Raw genomic sequence first — 20,564 nt, forward strand, 5'->3', positions numbered from 1 at the left:
ACAGATGGCCATGATAATGCCCCCTCACAATTTGTTCTGAGGATTGAGTGAGTTGAGCCAAGAACTCAGAACGGTGTCTGGCACACTTAGTAGTGGTTAATATTGTATGATAGTTCACTTCCTCCCTATAGCTAGTCATTCCTTAAACCCTTCTGTTAGATTTTAAATAGAATGACTCTCTTCATTTCATTTCATTTTGACTGGTTTGCTCATTTTACTGTTTCCCCCTTGCTTTAGTTTTTATTTGTAGGTAACATTCTTTCAACTCATGGTAAACTTCCAGGTAGTGAAGTTTTCTAGCCCCATTTTCATAAAGAAATAAACATTTCCTTTAAGGCTCCAGGATGCTCAATTCCACCTTCTATCAGGCCTTACTTCTAGACTCACTGTAGAACTAAAACCCCAGTCACTGGAATCTTTGACTACAGAAGTCCCATATGTGTCACAGCTTTTGCTCACACATAACCACTGGCATACATGTTCCTCTGAATTTCCGGTTGATTTTAGAATGTTTTGTTAATAGACTCCCCAAGACCCAATGCTTTTATTTCCATCAACTCTACATTTGTACTGGGAAGTATTTGTGCAAATAAATCAGCCTGGTGGATCATCTCAGCACAAACGTCCAGGTCACTAAACCCACTCATTCATGTGTCAGTCCGATTGGCACTGAAATTCTGGTTTACAGGCTGTTCATAGAGCTTAGTAAGTGTTAGCACTTTCCACACCAGCCTTGTTACTTGAGTTCAATCCCTAGAACCCACATTGAAGAGAATGGAGAGAACAGGCTCCAAAAGTTGTTCACATGATAATGTCCCCTCCCCACTGAACAATAAATGTAAGATTTAGGTTTAGCAGCTAACATCAGAGTGTAATAGACAAGCTGAAAACTTCGAAGTGGTTCGAAAATCCCATATGGCCTCACACTTGAAGACTAGCTGACTATCTTTTATGACATACAACATATGTCTTTCTTTTAGCACTGGACTGAATGTCTTAAGCGAAGCACCATATGGAAGAGGTGGTTTGAATTTAGGGGGCATGCTGTGTGGTAATTACAATCTTTAAATACAGGAGACACTTGATGGCCCAAGATGCTCAAATCTTAAAAGGCACCGAGAAGCAAGACTAAGAGAAAGAATAGCAGACTCAGGCCTCCTATCCATCCCACTACACTCAGAGGCCAGCCAGCATGGCCACCTATGCTACTTAAGGTGTTTTTGCCTTCAGTTTGTTTTATTGAAAAATATACTTGCATCTGTCTAAGTTAAAAACACGGACATGATAAAGATCAGCACGGTGCTGATCAATCAGGCAATTCTAGGGAGTTTCCTAGCATGATAGAAATACTGTCTCCTGATGTGGGGCAGCTAACGTAGGTATTACCTTAAACATGTATTCGGCTGTAAAGAGTAAGATTTCTGTATAGTGGCTCGCATAGCTCCATGAAAAAAACATTAAAGGATGCCTGAGTAGAGACTGCCATGGGCCACTGTGCTGAGGGCTCCATACAACACAAAGCTGGCCAGCCATGTGGAATTTGCTGAGGAAACTAAGGGGGGTGGAGGGGAGAAGTCAGAAAATACACAGGTACCCTGCCAGCCAGGGGGCACTTGAGCTCCAGGAGAATGGTTTTCCCACAAGCGCCCTCAGAGGGTGGCGACACAAATTACACTGGTTGACAGCACTAGCTTGCAAGTCAGGTGTGAATACTGACTCTGCCTTCAATGACAGAGTGACCGGGCAAGGTCCTTCCTTCCCATGAGCTTGAGCTTTGTAGAGCTGCTGTGAGAGCTGACCTGGGTAATGTCTACACACAGTCTATGTCCCAGAAATCTTAGCTGCTATTGTTACCTATGACAGGAAGTGTAGAAGTATCACCTCGCCTCCAAAATTAGTTATTTAAATTACTAATCTGACTCAACAGCCTTCAGATTCTCAGTGTTCATAGGCCGAAGGAGACGATGCATTATGTGCTGTCACTTCCATGGGGCAGGGACACTTCTACTGAAGTGAAAGTCCCCTCTGTTGTTTCTTCCAAGTGAGAGTGAGCAGCACAGGGTCTAGAGCCAAGTGGCTAGGCTCCCATACCAGCTCTGTTACTTACCAATGCGGCAGCCTTGAAAGGATTACCCAGATTCCGGGCCTCGGTGCCTTCTCCTGTAGGAAGAGTGACAGCAGTGATTAAAGGAGCTCCAGCATCACGATGAAAGCCACTAGTAAATCCTGGCCTTGACTGTTAATGCTTCCCTTTCACTACTAGTAACATGGTCTGAGAAGACGACTTGTAAGTGGACATATCATACCGAAGCATCCCGTCTCTTGGCATGGTACCATCAGAGGACTGTCATCTACAAAGACAATGCCCAAGAACTATGCAAGTGCTGGGCATGGTGCCCTGGATCCCACTACTTGGGAGACAGAGGCAGGAGGATTTCTTGTGAGTTCAGAGCCAATCTGGTCTCCACAGTGAGTTCCAGGAAAGCCATAATTTTGGGGTTTTGTTTTTGTTCATCTGATTTTGGGCCCTGCCTCAAAAAAACTAAACAAGGAAAATAAAACAAACTTCTGCAATCAAGTTACAAAAATGAACATCACACAGATACGTCATGTTTGGACTGGAGAGATCATTCAGTGGTTAAGAGTGCTTACTGCTCTTGCAGAGGACCCAGGTTCAGTTCCCATCACCCACATCAGGCAATTTACAAGCAACTATTACCCCAGTTCTAGGGGACCTGACACCCTTTTGGTCTCAACAGGTACCTGCACATATCTGATACACAGAAACTCATGAAGGCATACTCCTTTAATCTCAGTGCTCAAAAGGCAGAAGCAAGTGGATCTCTGTGAGTTCAAGGACACCCAGGTCTACACAGTGAGTCCCAGACCATCAAGAATTAGAGTGAGACCCTGTCTCAGAAAGAAAAGCAAATGAAATAAGACTCCTTAAATGTCACATTTTAAGTTAAGTTTACAATTTTGTATTGGGCTACATTCAAAACTACCCTTTGCAGTATGTAGCCCATGGGTCAAGGTTAGACACACATAGCTGTGGTGTTTCTCAAATACTTCTCTCACTTAGTGCTGAAAATAATCTAGTCATCAACAGGAGGAGGAGGTGGTGGGGAGAAGGGAGATGGGGAGGGAAAGAGGGGGACAGGAGAGAAGAGATGGGGAAGGAAAGGGAGGGATAGGAGAAATGGAGATGCGGAAGGAGGAGCTGACTCTGAGAAGTAATTTGCAGACAGTTGCATAGAAAGGGCAAAGCTGAAAACATCTGTAACTAAGGACCATTTAGGCTGGACTCCATAGACTCAGAAGAGTGTGGGGTGGGGCCATGCTGTCCTCTGAGATTCCAAGTTCTAGGAGAGAAGGTCCTAGAATTCTGAGTGGCTACAGAAGCCCTGGTTCCAGAAAAAAAAAAAAATGTTCAGTTCAACTTGACTCAGAACTGATCTCAGTCATTCTGTCCCTGAACCATTTCCTGTTTGGGGTTTCTGTTCTGCACAGAGAAGACGAAAACATGCACAGTGCCCTCAGACTTCTCACTCTCGGAAATGAATCTCTTAGATCAGAAGCTTATAAATCAAAGAGAGTTTTCAGAAAACCAGGGTTCAACAACATCCCTCTTAACACGTGACCAGCATTCAGCTTGAAATGGAGGCAGAGGTGTCTAGACACACTCACTGCCAGATGGAGGTGAGCAGAATGAGTGCCCTTTTCTAGGATCAAATCTTCAGCTGCCTGGGAGTTTTCACTTAGCTTTCCATTGAGTTCTGAAAATAGCGGAAGCCACTTAACCCGCTTCATTTTACTCACAAAAGGTGTGGGGCCAGGCCTCATTGTCTCTGGAGACTACTGTCTGCTGCTGTCACCCTGTGTGCTTAGCCAGCTCTGCTTCTGTTCACAGGGGCAAGTGCTTTCCCCCTGTTCTGGTTGTATGCTTTAACATTCTCTTTTAAACTCATCACAAATGGCTTAAAGAAAGAGAAGACTCATCTGAAAGGCTGTCTAAGCCATGCTCACAGACATATCTTCCAATGTGTATGCACACATGTACATAAACCATATCACACACAGATGGACACCATATACACACACCCTATACACCTCACATTCTACAAGCATACCTGTATACCACACTACATGCACGCTGCACACATACAAGCACAATATCCACATAACACATTACATGCCATACACATGTACACATTCATGTACACAAAACATACCACATACATGTACAAATGAAACATACACCACACAACTATAAACCACATATATACATATATGGAACACACCACACATACAATGAATATACATCATACATAGTTCACTTAAACATAACCTATCACAATATGAAAGTATACATGCATACACATGTATACCATACATACACATACCACATACATGCATCATACTACATACATGCATCACATATACAACTTATATACCCCATATATGTATATAAGACAGAAAATACACACTACAAATATGCCACACATGCATACATATACCCCACATATACTCACCCATGTCATAGGTACATACATAATATACATACATATATACCATATGCAAATTACACATGTAGATACATACTACACACATAGACACATAACTGTCACTTCTCCTATCCCTCTTGTTCTGATTCTTGGACAAGAATTTTTAGAACAGAATACAGGGAGAAGCTCTTTACTTGGGAAACTTTTTAAAGCCTTGCACAAAATCCTAGAAATGAGAAAAGACATGGGAACTCTCACTGCGTCTTGGCTTGCTTTGTTTCTAAAAACAGTAAGGAAGCTGACCACCGTATATCTTAGGAGCAAACCCCGGACACAATGCCATGGCAGAAGGAGGGTGGTATCTGAAGACAGGTGACTGACAATCTCTCACTCCCAAGTTTCCTGCAAACAGAAACTGGGGTATACCACAGACTCACCACAGTTTCCAGAGTCACCTAACTTGGGCCAAGTCCCCTGCCCTCTTTGAGATCTAACAGACTTTGCTACAGTGAAGATACAGAAGGTCCCTAAGCACTCACGGTGCCAGAACTGTGGCTTCAGAGGCCACACACTGAAACTTACAGCCACCCAGGGCTCTCATATCAAGAGCAAGTCCAGTTAAAATGGCCAGAGGGTAGGTACAAGGACAGACGTGGGCAGGCAAGGGTATTCCATTAACTCAGCCTGATAAGTGTTGAGGACCTGAGCAGAGCTTCCCCAAGGGGATTCTATCCACAATGACAGCTACAAGCAAGCCCCAGCTGTCCAGAGGCAGGAGAGTATCTAAGCAGAGCCAACAGCCCTTATTGTTGACTCTAGTTAGACTTGTTGCTAGGCCATTTGCAAGAGGGAGTCAATCAGAGGGCAGAGACTGGACATTAGGGGGTCACTTACCAGTGAAGCCCACCTAGCCCACATCAGGAACGGCCAGCCCTGGATCTCACTAGTCATCCAGTCTGGCTTACTTGGTAAGCTGAGGCCTGAGACAGTGAAAGACCTTGTCTCAAAACACAAGGGGGTGGTGGTGTCAAGATGGCTGAACACGATGCGTGCTGCCAAATATGATTTCAGTTTGATCTCCAGGACTCACATGGTAGGAGAGAGAGAACTAACTCCCACAGACTGTCCTCTGACCGCCACATACGTGTCTCCACACACATATCAGAGCATAAATGAATATTTTTAAAAATCAAAGTGTGGGCACAAAGGCATTTGCTACACAAACCTAAAGAACACACATAAGGTAGGAGACCTGACTCAACAGAGTTATCCTATGATTTCCATTCTTGCACCAAGGTGCTTGTTGGTTCTGTCTGTCTGCATGTCTGTCTGTCTCTGTCTCTCTGTTTTGCTCATAAGAAAGAGAGCCAATGAGAGGGTTCAGTGGGTTAAGATGCTTGCCACCCAGCCTGACAACCTGAGGTCCACCCACGGTGGAGGGAGAGAACTGACGTCTACAAATTATTCTCTGACCCCTACACACGTGCCACCCCACCACACACAGACACAGACAGCCTCTTAGCAGGTGAGTCACCTACAGGATGTCTCTGATCAACACAGCAGAGGAAAGTCAGACTATAAATTAACCCGGCAAATTCTGGAGCTGAGACATTTCAGGAAACGTTTTGCCAGGCTGTTTCTCGTTCCATAATTATCCCGACACTCCCCACACCCCACTCAATGGGAAACAGACAAAGGGAAGAAAAAAAAAGAAAGAAAGAAAACAGGTGTTGGGTGTATTCCACATGGCACCACAAACTCAGCTGCCGAACTTCACAACAGTTGCTTACTGCTGAGAAGTTTCGGGTGGAACTCTCTTCTGCGAGTGAAGTAACTTAGCTGGCTTGTCCAGAGTTTTGATATGCTGCTGCTGGGTGCCAACCCTACGCAGGTAAATAGGATCCCAGAGGAGGAAGCCCCAGCAACCAGATGGCCCTGCAGCTCCCTAGGTGATCCCCATGAGCAGCTGGGCCTGAGAAACACCAGGCAGGCTAACTCATTAGCCCAGGGAAGCCCCTGGGAAATCTTATCTGCAAGTGAAGAACTCTTTGTAATTAAATAAAATAGCAGATGTAAAAGTACCCAGCAGTGCCTGTTACCCAAAAGACAATAAATGTTAATTAAACAGGCAAATATAATTCAAATAATTACTCCTTTCCCCCCCCTCCGAGAATTCATCCTGCAACTTTATTGGCTTGTTTATCACTTGAGATTTTTTTTTCTGGTGACCATGATTCATTCTATTCCTGATAATAAAATTATAAACTAACACCCATAGTCCTGCTCCATTCCAAGAACCCTGTCAAGGAGTCCTGGCAAACCCGGCAACCCTGGCTCACTTCTTTCAGCTGTAAAACTTTCCCCAGGATCAGGGCTAATAAATAGTAACTGTGCGATAAACATTCACGACTTAGAACGAAGCCTTCAGATTTATTTTCACTTGGAATTCACCATCATTTTTCTAAATGAGGCTGAAACGCGCTCCACAGGATTAAGAGGATGAAGTAATAAAGTAGCAAGAACGCACAATAAAAGAGCCTTTTAAAAGCCTAAAAGACACTCATGAAAGTTAGCTGTGTTCGAAATTTTGGGGGAAGAAAATCACTTTTTTCTTTTTTTCTTTTTTTTTTTTCAGAGCTGGGGACCGAACCCAGGGCCTCTACCGAACAAGCGCTCTACCACTGAGCTAAATCCCTAACCCAGGAAGAAAATCTCAAAGCCATGGATGTACAGGCGTCCATCCATTCGAGGGGTGTGCACTTAACACAGAGTTGCTGAGTTACCTGGAAGCAACATCACAATTAACTACTGCCTTTCATTCTTCTCCTTGTAGCCTCTGGGAGTCTGAATGGCTTCTAGCCTTTGGGTTTGAGAAGTCTAGAAAAGTCTGTCCTGAATAAAAACAAAACAACAAACAAAAAACAGAAGCGATTTCTGAGTCTGAAGGAGGTTTCACTATAAACAGAACATCTCCATGTCTGGCTGCCCTGCTGGGTTGAATTACTCCCGCCCTATGTGCCAAGCAGAGGGGACCTTCCTACAAGTCGTCTGAGCTAGGCATCACTTCCCTTCCCTGTGCCTCCTCTCCCACAAAATCGTCACTCCATGTCTTAAATTAACAAGACTCAAAAACCCCACCCAAACATTAGGGGTCGTATAAAATGATGTCACAATCTCTCTGGAAGAAGGGAGTGGCCAACAGTGACTTCTGAGGATGAGGTGAGGTCATGGATGGCTACAGGGGTCTGGTGCCCAGGGAAGTTTACACATTGGTTACAGTACCACACAGTGAATAGGCTCAAATGAGAACACCCACAGATAGGATGACAGTGGCAGCCTGAACACTCGTCCTCAAAGCCAGTGAAGAGAACAGCTGTAGACAGTGGTAGCTTTTAAAGGTTGTCTCAGCTCCTGTCAAACACTTCACCCCTAATCTTATTGCCATTTTCTATTAGCCCCTAGTACCCATCCTGACACTTTTAATTAGATCAAAAGTGCCCTCAGGGCAGACATCTTGTTCGGGTAGTCACGGAAGTACTAATCTTAATTTTGATAATATCAGTATGTTATATAGCTAGACATGTTCTAACTCACATTTCATTTTCTATTCTGACCAGCTAAGCACTAAATTGCTAGTATGGCCTGCCTGAGGAGAAGCTCACACAAGGGATTCAAATTTGTCTTGGCTGCTTTGAAGTTTTGGACAGAAAAGCTGCAATCGAAGGCTAGGGAGATGGCTCAGCCAGAAAAGGGCTTGCCATGGGAGCATGAGGATTTGAGTTCAATCTCCACACTCACATTAAAAGCTGAGCATAGAAATGTGTACCTCCAGCTGGGGTGGATGGGAGAGAGGTGGACCTCAGAGGAATGCTGGCCAGACTGGCTCCAAGTTCAATGAAAGACGCTGTCTCAAAAGATAAGGTAGAGAGCTATTGAAGAAGACACTTCATATGACTTTCTATTCTTGCGCACACATGCCCACAAATGAACACACACACACACACACACACACACACACACAATCTGAGGTCTCCTCGCATTTGATATCCTCTGACTCTGTAATTTGAGGACATTTAGACAAGAGCCTCATTTGTAAGGCTAAAGAAAAAAAAAAAAGGCCCCAGCATACATCTCTCAGATGGTGGAGGACACTAGAAAGACCTTGTTCAAACACAAAACACAGCAACAGGATTCCTAAATGATCTTTTCCCCTTTCTTCCAAGCACTTAGAGAGTGCAGTCTTGCATTCATACTTTTCCCTGAGTCAGGCATGGTGGTACATGGCCTCCTCTCATGTAGGAGGTAGAAGTTAAGGCAGGAAGAGCTCTGTGAGTTTGAGGCCAACTTGATCTACATAAGCAAGATCCAGGCCAGCTAGGACTACACAGTGAGACCCTGTTTCAAAACAAAATAAAATAAATACATTTCCCATAATTTCAAGATCACAGGCATATACAAGTGTTTCTAACGAGGCTTCAGCACAGTAACCAATCTGCCTTTAACCCTGAAAGACCAGTGGTCCTAAGAAGAGGACAGCAACTAAACTGCAGATACTTAACACATTGGCAAATGTTAAAAATATGCATTTGGGAGCCTTAACTCAACAATCTGTTTAACCTAATAATGTCAATAGTAACTGTACTTCAATGAGGTTTTGTTTGTGGTACTGGGAATTGACTCCAGGGACCATGCATGCTATCCAAGTGTTCTACCAACATCCCTCAGATCTTATACAAGGTCTTATTTTAAAAAAAAAAAAAAACCAAACCAATTCAACCTTCCTTGGTTTAATGAACACTCTAGGGTGCGGAGGAGGCAGTTAAAGATGGCAGTGTATTAGTACACACTGAATAGACACGGAGAATCCCAGAACCATCCCAGTCCAACCCAAATCCTGTGAGATGAACTATGGTGGGGACAAGGGCAAATACCTAGCCAATGAACAAAGAGCGACAGTGTTTCTGAATTAGTGGAGAGCCACCTATCAGACGTCTTCTCAGTATACAGACCGGATGCCTTTAAAGGTAAATCACTGCTAACCTGGGAGATAGAGAATGTGCCTTTGGGGACCTGGTTTATAGATGAGGGGCTCTGAGGGTTAGGTCCAGCTGACGTGTTTCCTGGCTCAGCAGCTCTCACTTCCAAGCCCTTCCACCTGGTGAATCTCCCGGGTTTGGGGTCTCGATGCCCCCAGATGGGTGAACACCCAGGGTTCGGTCATGCACTGCACTGGGCCTAGAGCAGGCGGTGAGCACAGTCCTTCTTGTGCCTGGAGCTCTGAGGACAGACAGTAAGCAGTGGCCTCCACACGCACACTGTGTGTCGTGGAGCAAGAGACCAAGCTATTACAGACTCTCCCGGCTTTGGCAAAGCAAGTCCAATCTGGCTGGCAGGTCCCTTGTACAATGGATGGCAACTGGATCCCCCAGCCTGCTCAGGCCTTTCAGCATCTCTAAACACACTCCCACACACAGACCTGAGTCTGGCCTGACACACAGCTCCCGGGGTCAGCGGTACCCAGCAGCACTTGACCCTATGATGAAGACTGCCTTCAGCTGACCTGCCTGTGTGGTTACAGACACTGGAACACCGCCCAGTCAAAGAACAGAAACTTAAATTCCATCCCATGACACTCACGGTGTGTGCACATGAACATCCAATCAGGGTACAGGGCGAGGAGCTCTGGAGTCAGGCACACCTGGGTCCAGCCTGGGATCGTGTAGATCCTGGCAGCACGCGCTGTCTCAAACAAACTTGTTCCTTCGCCTGCCATTCTTTTAAGTGCACTGAACAATATTCAGAAACCAGCTGGTCCATAGAGGAACTTCTAAAAATAGGACTTCTTGACATGTAGCTGAACAAAATTCATGAAAAAAAAAAGTCATACTACAAAAAGCTATCATTCGAGCATCAGTTGGATCAAAATTCCAAATCCCTGTCCATTTTAAATGAGTCTCCACGGCCAGGGCTGACTTCTGGAGCTCACCACACCTTGTTTTTTTTTTTTTTTTTTTTTTTTTTGTTTTGTTTTGTTTTGTTTTTTTTTAATCCCCGGCCTTCATCTTACTGCCACTGAGTTTCGTCAGAAGACACCTAGTCATCGTCATCATGTATATAATAAACATGACTCACCAAGATGGGGAAGTTAAATATGGGCAATCTGTGCACACCAGGCATATACACACCGTAATGAAACCATAAACATACCCTACTGAATAAAACTGAGCAGGACTCCAGATGGGACAGGGGCAGGGTTATCCAGAAGTGTGCTCCTCAGTGGGCCATGAGGCCTGGGGCTGGCAGGGGACAGTGCTTGCTGAACAGGTCCATCGGCCTGCAGAGGGTGCTACCCTGACCCCACTCTGTGCCCGGCAGGGTAGTGGCCCTCAGGAGCAGCTGCATGCTGGGAATCTCTCTTGGGCCAGCACTGAATATGGTGCCTTGGCAGAAATGGCTGGTGGGGCTCAGGAGAAAACAGCAGCTGGCCTGAATCACCCAGGGACCATTTATGAAACACTATACTGCAGACCTGGGGATCAGGGATTCCTGGGGGATGGTGCCACACAGCCAGAGCCTCTCCCTCTGAATGCCAATGCCACAGCAGCCATTCAGCTCAGCAACCAAGCTGGGGAAGACCTCCAATGAAGAGAAGCATTACCTCTCTTTCCCAGTGACTTCAGGGACAACAGTCAGATGGCTGCCTTGGGGCAATCTGCTTCCCTCCCTCCCACCTCCCCAGGCCTCAGAAGCTTGTGCTGAGCTAGTAGGGAAAGTGCTTCTTTCCCACCAAGCCCTAAGCATCCAAAGTAGGCCCATGTCCTGCCACTTGGGAAATCGCAGTAAGTCAGTATTGTGATGCTACCCTTGCTTCTGTGAGAAGGAAGCCTGCTCCGCTCCACACAAAGCCACTGCTGCCCACTCACCTCTCTCTCAATACCTGTTTATCTCCCTTTTACAACAAGTCAGTATAGAAACCTCATTACACATTCCAGGAGTCTAATTTATTACGATCCACTCATGTTCAAAATGCACCACATGTAGAGGTTTTGACATAGATGCAGAACCCCACAACCCAGGGGTACCATTTAGTAACTGGGTTACACAGGAAAAGATTCTTAACCTCTCTGGGCTCAGTTTCCCCTGCCATGAAATGGTGATGCAAATAAAGATTCGATAAAGACGATTAACTGATGTCATTCAAAGGGACGGGGCTTAGACTGCAGCCAGTGGGAGCAAGTACTAACTGCTGGTAAATACGACAAGGCCCATTCTCCTCAACCCCAAAAGACAACTAAAACCCGCCCATGACAAAGTCTAATGTAGAAATCAGGCACAGCTAAGAGCTGGGAATGATAAACTACTAGAAGTCATGTGAAGAGGATGCAGGGATGATGTGCATCCTGGGTAGGGCACAGGGGAGCTGAACACGTCCATCACACTCCTCAGAACACCTTGTCACTTAAAACTCACAAACTGTTCGCTCCTCCAGTGCTCTGTTGCTATCTTCAGACACAGTAACTGAGGGGTGGCTCTCATCTGTGGCTATGTGAAACTGTACTCCTTGCCTGTTTTCTGATCTGGAGTCTGGCCACACGAAGGCCTATTTTCTCCCTTGCCTTATCCTTCTCGTTGCCCCTAGCCCCATACTCCAGGCAAGTTGACCCTTGCCACTCTCCCAGCTTTTCTCTCGGGTGCCTAGTCCCTCCACTGGCACTGATGACCAACCATATGGCCAGAGGCACCTCATATTCCCCCCAGTGCCCAGAACTAATGAGGAGAAACCATTTTCATTCTCCATTCAAGACTTTCATAATGAATGTCAAATATTTGTTCATTGTCCAAAGCCCATAAAACTGAACTGGGCAGGGCAAAGGGTGGGGGAACCCACAAAATAAATGGATGCGAATAAAGCATGGCTGGCCGGGGCTGGGGATTTAGCTCAGTGGTAGAGCGCTTACCTAGGAAGCGCAAGGCCCTGGGTTCGGTCCCCAGCTCCAAAAAAAAGAAACAAAAAAAAAGCATGGCTGGCCAAGGTGGCCCTGGTGTCATCTGGGAGGGGAGGACAGGAGATCCTGAACAAGGCAAATACCCACTTAGGGCTTGAGGAAGCAGCCCATTACCAGAGCAATCAGCTCCTGACATCCTCAAGGATCTCCCCAACCCACCAGACCTACAGAAGGTCCATTCTGCAGAGGGCCCTCAGAAGTCCTTGAGGGTTCATTGTGAGGTATAGCGAAGGGAAAAACATTTTCTTCCCAGCCACGTGGTGCTTTCCAACTAGCAGGAAGCACTGCCCTCAGCTGCTCACCCACACTGGCCTGCTTCCAGACCAGCTGGGGAGGGAACACTGCCTGCGGAGCCCTCCCCACTTACCCACATGCCCTCACACTTCCCAGCATCCAGCAAGGAAAAGCCACAGGCTGGGGCAGCACTTTGGTTTCTCCCTATCTCGTTTCTTCTCTTCTCTTTCCTCCTCCTCCTCTGCCTCCCCTCCCCCTCCCTCCTTCTCCCCCTCCCTCCCTCTCTCAGCTGCCATGCAGCAGGTAGTGCACGCAGCATGGATGTGTAGACAAGAGAACTTGTCAGCCTTCCTGGTCGGCACTCCAGGGCACAAATTGGGGAACTGGCAGGAAGAGGGAAGAAGAGACTGCAGAGGTCTGAGGAACAGTGATAAGAGAGAGAAAGGAAAAAGAAAGGATGGTTCAGTGTTCAGTGGGTGACGGGCTGCCGCTGCCACACATTCCCCACTTCCTGTCCTGGCCCCGAGTCAGGTCTGACACGTGGCTTGCCCGGAAGGTGGGGCCCTAAACATCCGTCTTTCATTAAGGACCTGACTTTTATCTTTTCCTCGGTGTCTCTTCTGTCACCTGTCTCATGATGTAAATCCTGAAGTGGCTGGTGCCGCTTACACCTGGACATGCTCAAGGCCCTGGAATGCAGCCTGAAAAACCATCATGGAGTACTCCTCTCGCTCAGCCCCACAGCTCAGGCCCACAAACCAAACATTTTCCTAGCGCTGGGAGGTCCTTCTACCTCCAGGCATGACACCTGGAAGGAACCGGTTTTCAAGATTTTCATTTATGGAGCAAATCCTTTGAGGACAAAGGTGACCCACTCAGGATCTACCTCTCTTTTCTCCGGTTAAAGCACTAGGTTCTCCCAGGGCTCTCCACTTTATAAGGACCTTCTACACCCACTCTCTCCCTCCAAGTGCCTCAGGGCCACCAGAGCTTTCCAACACCTAGCTCACCCAAAGGTCCTGAGTTCAATAATCTTTGTTATGTAAATCAAAGCAAACAGCAACAATGGTTTTTACTATTGTAACTGGAAAAAAAAAACTGTGCACTGTTACAGTTGGAGCCCTTAAGAAAGAGCCTATGATACAGTGCTTGGGAAAGTGGGCCCTGCACCCACTTAGCACAATAGAGCAGCCCTGAGGTGAAAGGGGGGTAGTATGTGCGTGTTGGAGAGCAGACCATGCCCCTTGGCGGCAGCTGAATTTGGTGATTGGCTGGAGTGGTCCTGGAGAACCTGCCCTGGTGATGCAGACATAGGAGAGCTTAGGCTGACCAACCAACTCAGCTACCTCCCAGGCCCAGACCCAGGGCTTTGAGGTGGTCCACCCCAATATCTACCCCATCTACAGGCATCTACCACATGCCTATCCTGCAGATACAAAGCTGCGATCTCCATGATACAGGACAACAGGATATCTGAGAGGAGTGCATGCGAGGACCCATATAGATATGGAGCGGAGACCCAGGACCAGACCAGTGACTCGGTGCAATGTGTGTTTGCAAGAACAGACAGATGTGTGACACATATGACACACTGCAGCTTCCAGGACAAGACTTTTTTATTTTATCTTATCTTATTTTATTTTGAGGGGAGGGTTGTAAGGGACAAGACATGAATGGGATTGGGTACATGATGTGAAATTGATAGAGTCAATAAAAAAGTTCAAAAAAAAAAAGAGCCAACGACTAAAACTCTTGACCCTGAGCAGTTAATCCAAAGACCCTTGGTAACGTGGCGCAACTATCCCTGGGCTTCATGTATCCAAGTCCGGCTTCAAATTCTGTCATTGCTAAGGACACCCTTGTACTTCTGACCCCACCCCACCCCTGCCTCCATCTCTAAGTGCGGTGTTGCCAGGTACACACCGAGTTTACCCAGGTCAGTGAGACAGGACCCAGGGCTTTATGCACGCTAGGCAAGCATTGTACCGAGCCTTCCACATGCTCAGCCTCAAACTTTCCCATTTACAGATGTCAAGGCTGAAATGCCAAGCAGTGACGTCACCTCCACAGACAGAGGCCCCAGTCTGTCTTTCCTTCTAACACCTAGAAATGACCGTATCTTCATTTCTATGTATTTAAACTCAAATAACAAACACCCATTTAGAACTGTAAGGCACACAGAAGTCTGCTATGTGTCTCCTCTCTGGATGGCATCTCATGGGGCTCTGAAACATGGCGTCTGTTTACTGGAGATGACGGTAACCCTTCTTGTCTTGGGCCTCATGTGGTTTCACACTCTCTGCCTTATGGGCAAACGGCCCATCGTGGGCAGCTGTGGGGGTGTTTTGGAAAACTGTCTAGCATTTCCCAGACCCTGCAAGTTGCCACACTCTGGGTCACTATGTCTTCTTAGTATCTCACCAGTCAACCAAAGAGCAAGGTCGTGGAGGCTCTAGACACAGCAAGGAGTCTGAATATCCCCTGTTCCTTTACTCACTACACACTCACAGCAGGCGTGAAAAGACTGAGGACAACCCTGTGCACCACAGGGTAGTGACTTCCACACAACAGACATGTCTCACCGACAGGATACAGACAAAAATGTGGGGAGACCCTTAACACACGCTCAATTAAAAGGAAGCCTAATAGCTGGGCATGGTGGCTCCCACTTGTAATCCCAGTATTTGGGAGACAAAGGCAGGAAGATTAGGATCTGAACCATCCTTAGCTAATAGCAAATTAGAAGACCAGCCTAGGCTGCCCGAGGCTCTATGTCAACAAAGACCACCCACTATCATTTAATGCATGTGAACTCTGGGTTGACAGCTCCAGTGCTGGTTGCCTGGTTACCTCAGGGTGAGGGAGAAGATGGGAGAGGAACTAAGCACAAATGGGCATAAATGGCAATGGATTGAGGAGGATGCTGTGAAATGGTATAATGGGTCTGTCGCATCAATCGTAAGGTGACAAAATGTCTTAGAGTGGGCAGGCTCTACTATGCGTCTCCCTAAAGCCGCTGTAGGCAATTATTGCAGATTATTGTTTCACAGAGCTGAACTCTAAGTGTCAACAGACCACAGTCTCTAGAGGCTGAGTACTGGGAGTAACCACCCCCTTGCCTTTTCTAGCTTCTGACAGAACAACTCCCGGAGACATCCTCCCTGGCCTTTGGCTACATCTGCACACGTTCTCTGACCCTGACTCCTGGATGTCTTCTTAGGACTCTCATGATTTCCGAGGTCCAGAGGATAATAAGACCAGCTTCCTACCCAAATGCCCCTCACTCAAGTCACATCTGTGAAGCCCCAGTGGCCATGTAAATAACCAAACTCTCTGGTTTTGAGGATGAAGACAAGGGCAATCGTTAGGCCACTATTCTGTCTAACATTCACCACAATAAAGCTGTCATAATACCAAAAGCAAAGCCACAGACAGAGTTCGGGTACAGCACACCTGAGTTGATCCCACCACCAAGGATGCCTACGGTGGAGCGGGGCTGCCCGGGGTAGGGGTGCGGGTGGGATATGAATGACCCAAGGATGACCTTCTAAGTCTAGGGAAGATTGGGGAGAGGGGGATGACTCTGGCCAGGAGGACCTGAGGAACTGCTGCTGTGTGGTCAGCTCAGAAGATGCGGGGAGAGGAAGGGGTTGGAGTCCATACTGATTTAAATCCCCTCTCACACGCACATTCACATACAGTCAGGTCTAAAAACCAAGAGAAGTTTTAGGCTTACACAGATCTAAATCTCTCAGTGATTTGAAATCCCATTTCATCTGTTACTTTAAAGAACCCACACGAAGGGAATCCAGAGACATAGAATTTTTGCAAACACCCTACCACTCCATGCTTTCTCAGCAAGGACTTTCAGAAGACAGCAGGTCCTGGACCAGCTGCTTCATCAAGGCAGGAGGGAAAACACAAAACAAAAGCACAACTTACTCCCTGTCTTTGTGGCACCTTCTGGGGGCTGCTGCCTCTCCAAGCACTTGGTTCTGTACGCTATACCCTACGAATGCCCAACACAAAGCAAGTGCCAAGGAGGAGACCCACCAATGCTTGTCCCAAGACTGTACGTATGTTCAAAGATTGGTCATGAACATTTCAAAAAGATAAATGGGGTTCTTTTTGTTTTTTTGTTTTAAAGATTAGGTCTCCTGGGCTAGAGAGATCACTCTGTGGTTAAGAGCACTGGCTGCTCTTCCAGAGGACCCAGGTTCAGTTCCCAGCACCCACTTGGCAGCTCATACCTGTCTGTAACTCCAGTCCCAGGGCTTCTGACACCTTCGCAGACATACACACAAGCAAAACACTGATGAAGATAAAATAATAAAATAATGTCAGTAAACAAACAAACAAAAAGACAGGGTCTCACTGTGGTCCTAGCTGGCCTGAACTCACGATATAGACCAGGGTGACTTTCTATGCATAGAGTCTCTGCCTGCCTCTGCCTCTCCGGTGCTGGAATTAAAGGTGTATGGGCACCATGCCTACCTATATACATACACTACATGTAGTACATAGAGACATGCATACATACATGAGCAGATATAGTGCTGGGATACGGTGGTACATGCCTTCATTCTCAGCATTCTGGGGGAAGAGGCGGGTGGAGCTCTGTGAGCTCGGGGCCAACCTGGTCTACACGGTAAGTCTGGACAGCCAGGACTATGTAGAGAGGTCCTATAACAACAAGCTAGGGAAGTGCCTAAGCTTAGCCCAGTGTCCACCTCCATAAACAGCTGTCACTCAGGAGATCTCTCTCAGCAACATAGGGAGTTCAAAGCCAGCCAGGCATACACGAGAACCTGTCTTACAAAAGTAAATTAAAAGATCTGACCTGCAAGGAGGCCTATGAGAAGTAGAAGAAGGAAATGGAGACAGAAGCAGAACGAGGTGCACACAATGCCAGGCAGAGGCTGATGGGCTGACCCAGAAGGAAAGGAGTGGGGAATGGGGTGGCTACAGACTGTGAGGAAGAGAGAAGCAATGGGCACCGTGGAAGGCAGGCTGGGCTGCAGGATCCTGGAGTCTGCCTGGTGTTTTAGTGATAACAGGGAGCTACAGAGAGTTTTAGGTCCAGGGAAAGCAAGAGCTGACTGGTCCTTTGAAAAGATCTGATGAGAGACAGGAGAGACAGCTCAGTGGTTAGAGGACTGGCTGCTCTTCACAGTGCTCTGGGTTCAATTCCCAGAACCTATATGGAGGCTCACAACCATGTATAGCTCCAGTTCCAGGGGATCTGACGTCCTCTTCTGGCCTCTGACAGCACCAGGAATGCATATGGTGCATTCCTACATAGTGAATATATGCAGGCAGAACATACACAGGAAGAAAAGGGCATGGGGTATGAAGGCGCATGCCTTTAATCCTACCTGGGAGGCAGAGGCAGGCAGATTTCTGAGGTCAAGGCTAATCTCACCTAAATAGTAAGTCCAGGACAGTAAGGATTACAGTGTGAAATCCTGTGTCCAAAATAAACAGAACCAATAACAAACAAAAGATCTGATGGGATCTGAAGAACAAGCTAACTGTAGGAAATGTCCCTCGGGTGTCTGAATTAGACCCACCTTCCCATCCCCTTGTGTGTAGAAGCAGAAAGCCACCAAGACTGGGTGTCATTCACTCATCTGTCAAAGCTACGTCATGAGAGCAATATGCAATTTCTCACCCATAGTGTGAGAAATGCAAGCAACAGAGACACCAGGCCTGGCCTTCTAAAGCAGGAAATCCCCATGTCCCCGGCCAGCTCAGCCCAGACAAAAAGTATGGAGTCCCAGCATCCCCTGCAAAGGAGGCAGCGCCCTGGAGCCCCGAGTGGCCCCCTAGCCAGTCCCACATCCACCTCTCTTTCACACTGTTTATATCTTCTCTCCAAACAAATTCAAGGCAGTTTATAGGAAGGCACTCCTGAGCAGTATAAAGTGAAGAAGGGGGCGTCGGCGAGGCAAAGGGGAAGAAAGCAGATGAAACCTGAGAGCTGCCAACCGCTGCTGTGACCGAGTCCCAACGAGGCCCTGAGCTTCCTGAAAGCCAAAGTGAAAAGAGATGAGGGGTGAGAAGAAAGAGCAAGTTCTCCTCCATGACCTGGGCATCCCCTGGCGGTCATGAAGGATGGAGCTGAATCTGCTCTGGGCGGGCATGGCCGCAGTGCTCACGCATACGGACAGATAGGCCCCTCGGTCACTCCACACACTGAGAACACAGTCTCTTTCTTGCCCAGGTGCCTGCACCTGACTCCAGTACTGGGCAGCACAAAGACATCAGTGTTGAGTCGTGGGCGTCCCTTCTTCACACCAGTAAAGGGCCACAGCTCCGCTGACTGCAGGCCCCCACTGTAGTTCAAGTGAATGAACTTTGCTGTCTTACTACAGGCCACAGGGCGTGGGTGCCTCCCTCTAACCCAGCGTTCACATCACTGCAGAGGTAGTATTTTTCTAGAATTTGTGAACCTGACTACATCACTGTTCCGTGCTCTCTGGAGCCATCTTGTCCCACCTCCTCCCGCCGGCAGGTGCCACATGCAGGATCACGAGAGACTGGAGTTATCTCCCTTAGCCTCTGCCCCTGACAAGCTATCTGGTCCTGATCTGCTGACGAGTAGTTTAAGGAAGAGAGAACCCAGGCCAAAGTCAGTCAGCATGAAGTATTCTCACTCACCAGGCTCAGGTGTACAATTGACCTAAGCCAGTCCAAGGAGAATGAGGAAAAGAAACAGATCTGAGGCCCGGAACTGCTGTGGCCATTTTATGACTCTGAGGTAGGCAGCCTGAAGATGAAGCTCACACAAGAGGTGATTGCTGAGAAAACATCAGAGAAGTAGACCAGACTCACATCAAACCAACTGAAGCCTCTCGTACGCTAGCCACGTACGTATGGAGTATGTTCCGTGCCTAGCCTGAGTTCTAGCAGACGCACATACTGTCAAAGGAATAAAAGCCACTCGGCAAGGGTGTGAGGGTGAGCGAGGGTCAGCCAAAGCTCACAGACCAAGTCAGAGCCAGCATCTGAGAAGGAGCCACAACCACTCCAGTGCACACTGACTACGGACACTAGGGCACCACACGGGCAGTGTCAGCACCACAGAGACCAGTGTCCAGCACAGCCCCCAAACAGAGTCCGTCTTTACTGAGAGAAGAGTCTACAGCCCCTGACGCAGCTTCTGCCTTCCCTTTCTGACTCTGCCGCTCCCTCTCTGGTTCACAAGCTTCCTGCATGAAGAACCTTCTTGTTATTCATCCGCCTGCCCACCACCGGCTCAGGAGACAGACCCTGTCTAGGCCAGCAGTCCTGAGAGCAACCCTATCACCCCAAATACGATCCACTGTGGCCCCACATGCTTGCCTGCCCTAACAATAACACAATGGCAGACAGCAGAAACCAACCAGGACCGCTGTATGGACAGCCCTGGATGTGAGTTTGCTGTGTAGACAATGAGAAATCCCCCAAACCCAGAGGCCAGCTGGAGAAACACACTTGAAAACTGAGCAAGAGAGAGCAGAGGAGAGCTTGGCTTCAGCCCAGGCCACCATGTATCCACCTAGAACAGAACCACCTCTGTGGGCTCTTGCCAAGATCACCCTCAGGTGGTCCTGCTTTAGGGCCTCATAGCCTAGAGTCTGCTGGGGAAAATGTGTTCTGGTCTACCTCAGTTGCCTGCTGGGAAGCAGCAAGATTCACACATAGACACTCTATGCCCCTAAATATAGAACACATCCAAGAGACACCCCAATCCTCCAAACTTAAAGTTGATAGACACAGACCCATGAGCCCCAAGTCACTGCTGACAGGGAAGGGAGTAAGAGCAAAGCCTCTGTGT

At 47.5% G+C, this 20,564-nt stretch overlaps 1 protein-coding gene across 4 annotated transcripts in view; it reads right to left on the reverse strand.

Annotated features, from left to right (window-relative positions):
* Cyrib (CYFIP related Rac1 interactor B) overlaps positions 1 to 20,564 on the reverse strand; it is a 124,970-nt gene that overhangs the window by 83,902 nt on the left and 20,504 nt on the right. For all 4 annotated transcript variants that reach the window (XM_087556460.1, XM_087556466.1, XM_087556464.1 and 1 more), the window contains 1 exon segment: positions 2,108 to 2,160. The gene's annotated coding sequence lies outside the window, so the exon portion shown is untranslated.

Source organism: Rattus norvegicus, chromosome 7 (genome assembly GCF_021556685.1).
Source record: "Rattus norvegicus strain SHRSP/BbbUtx chromosome 7, alternate assembly SHRSP_T2T, whole genome shotgun sequence".
Classification (NCBI taxonomy): Eukaryota; Metazoa; Chordata; class Mammalia; order Rodentia; family Muridae; genus Rattus; species Rattus norvegicus.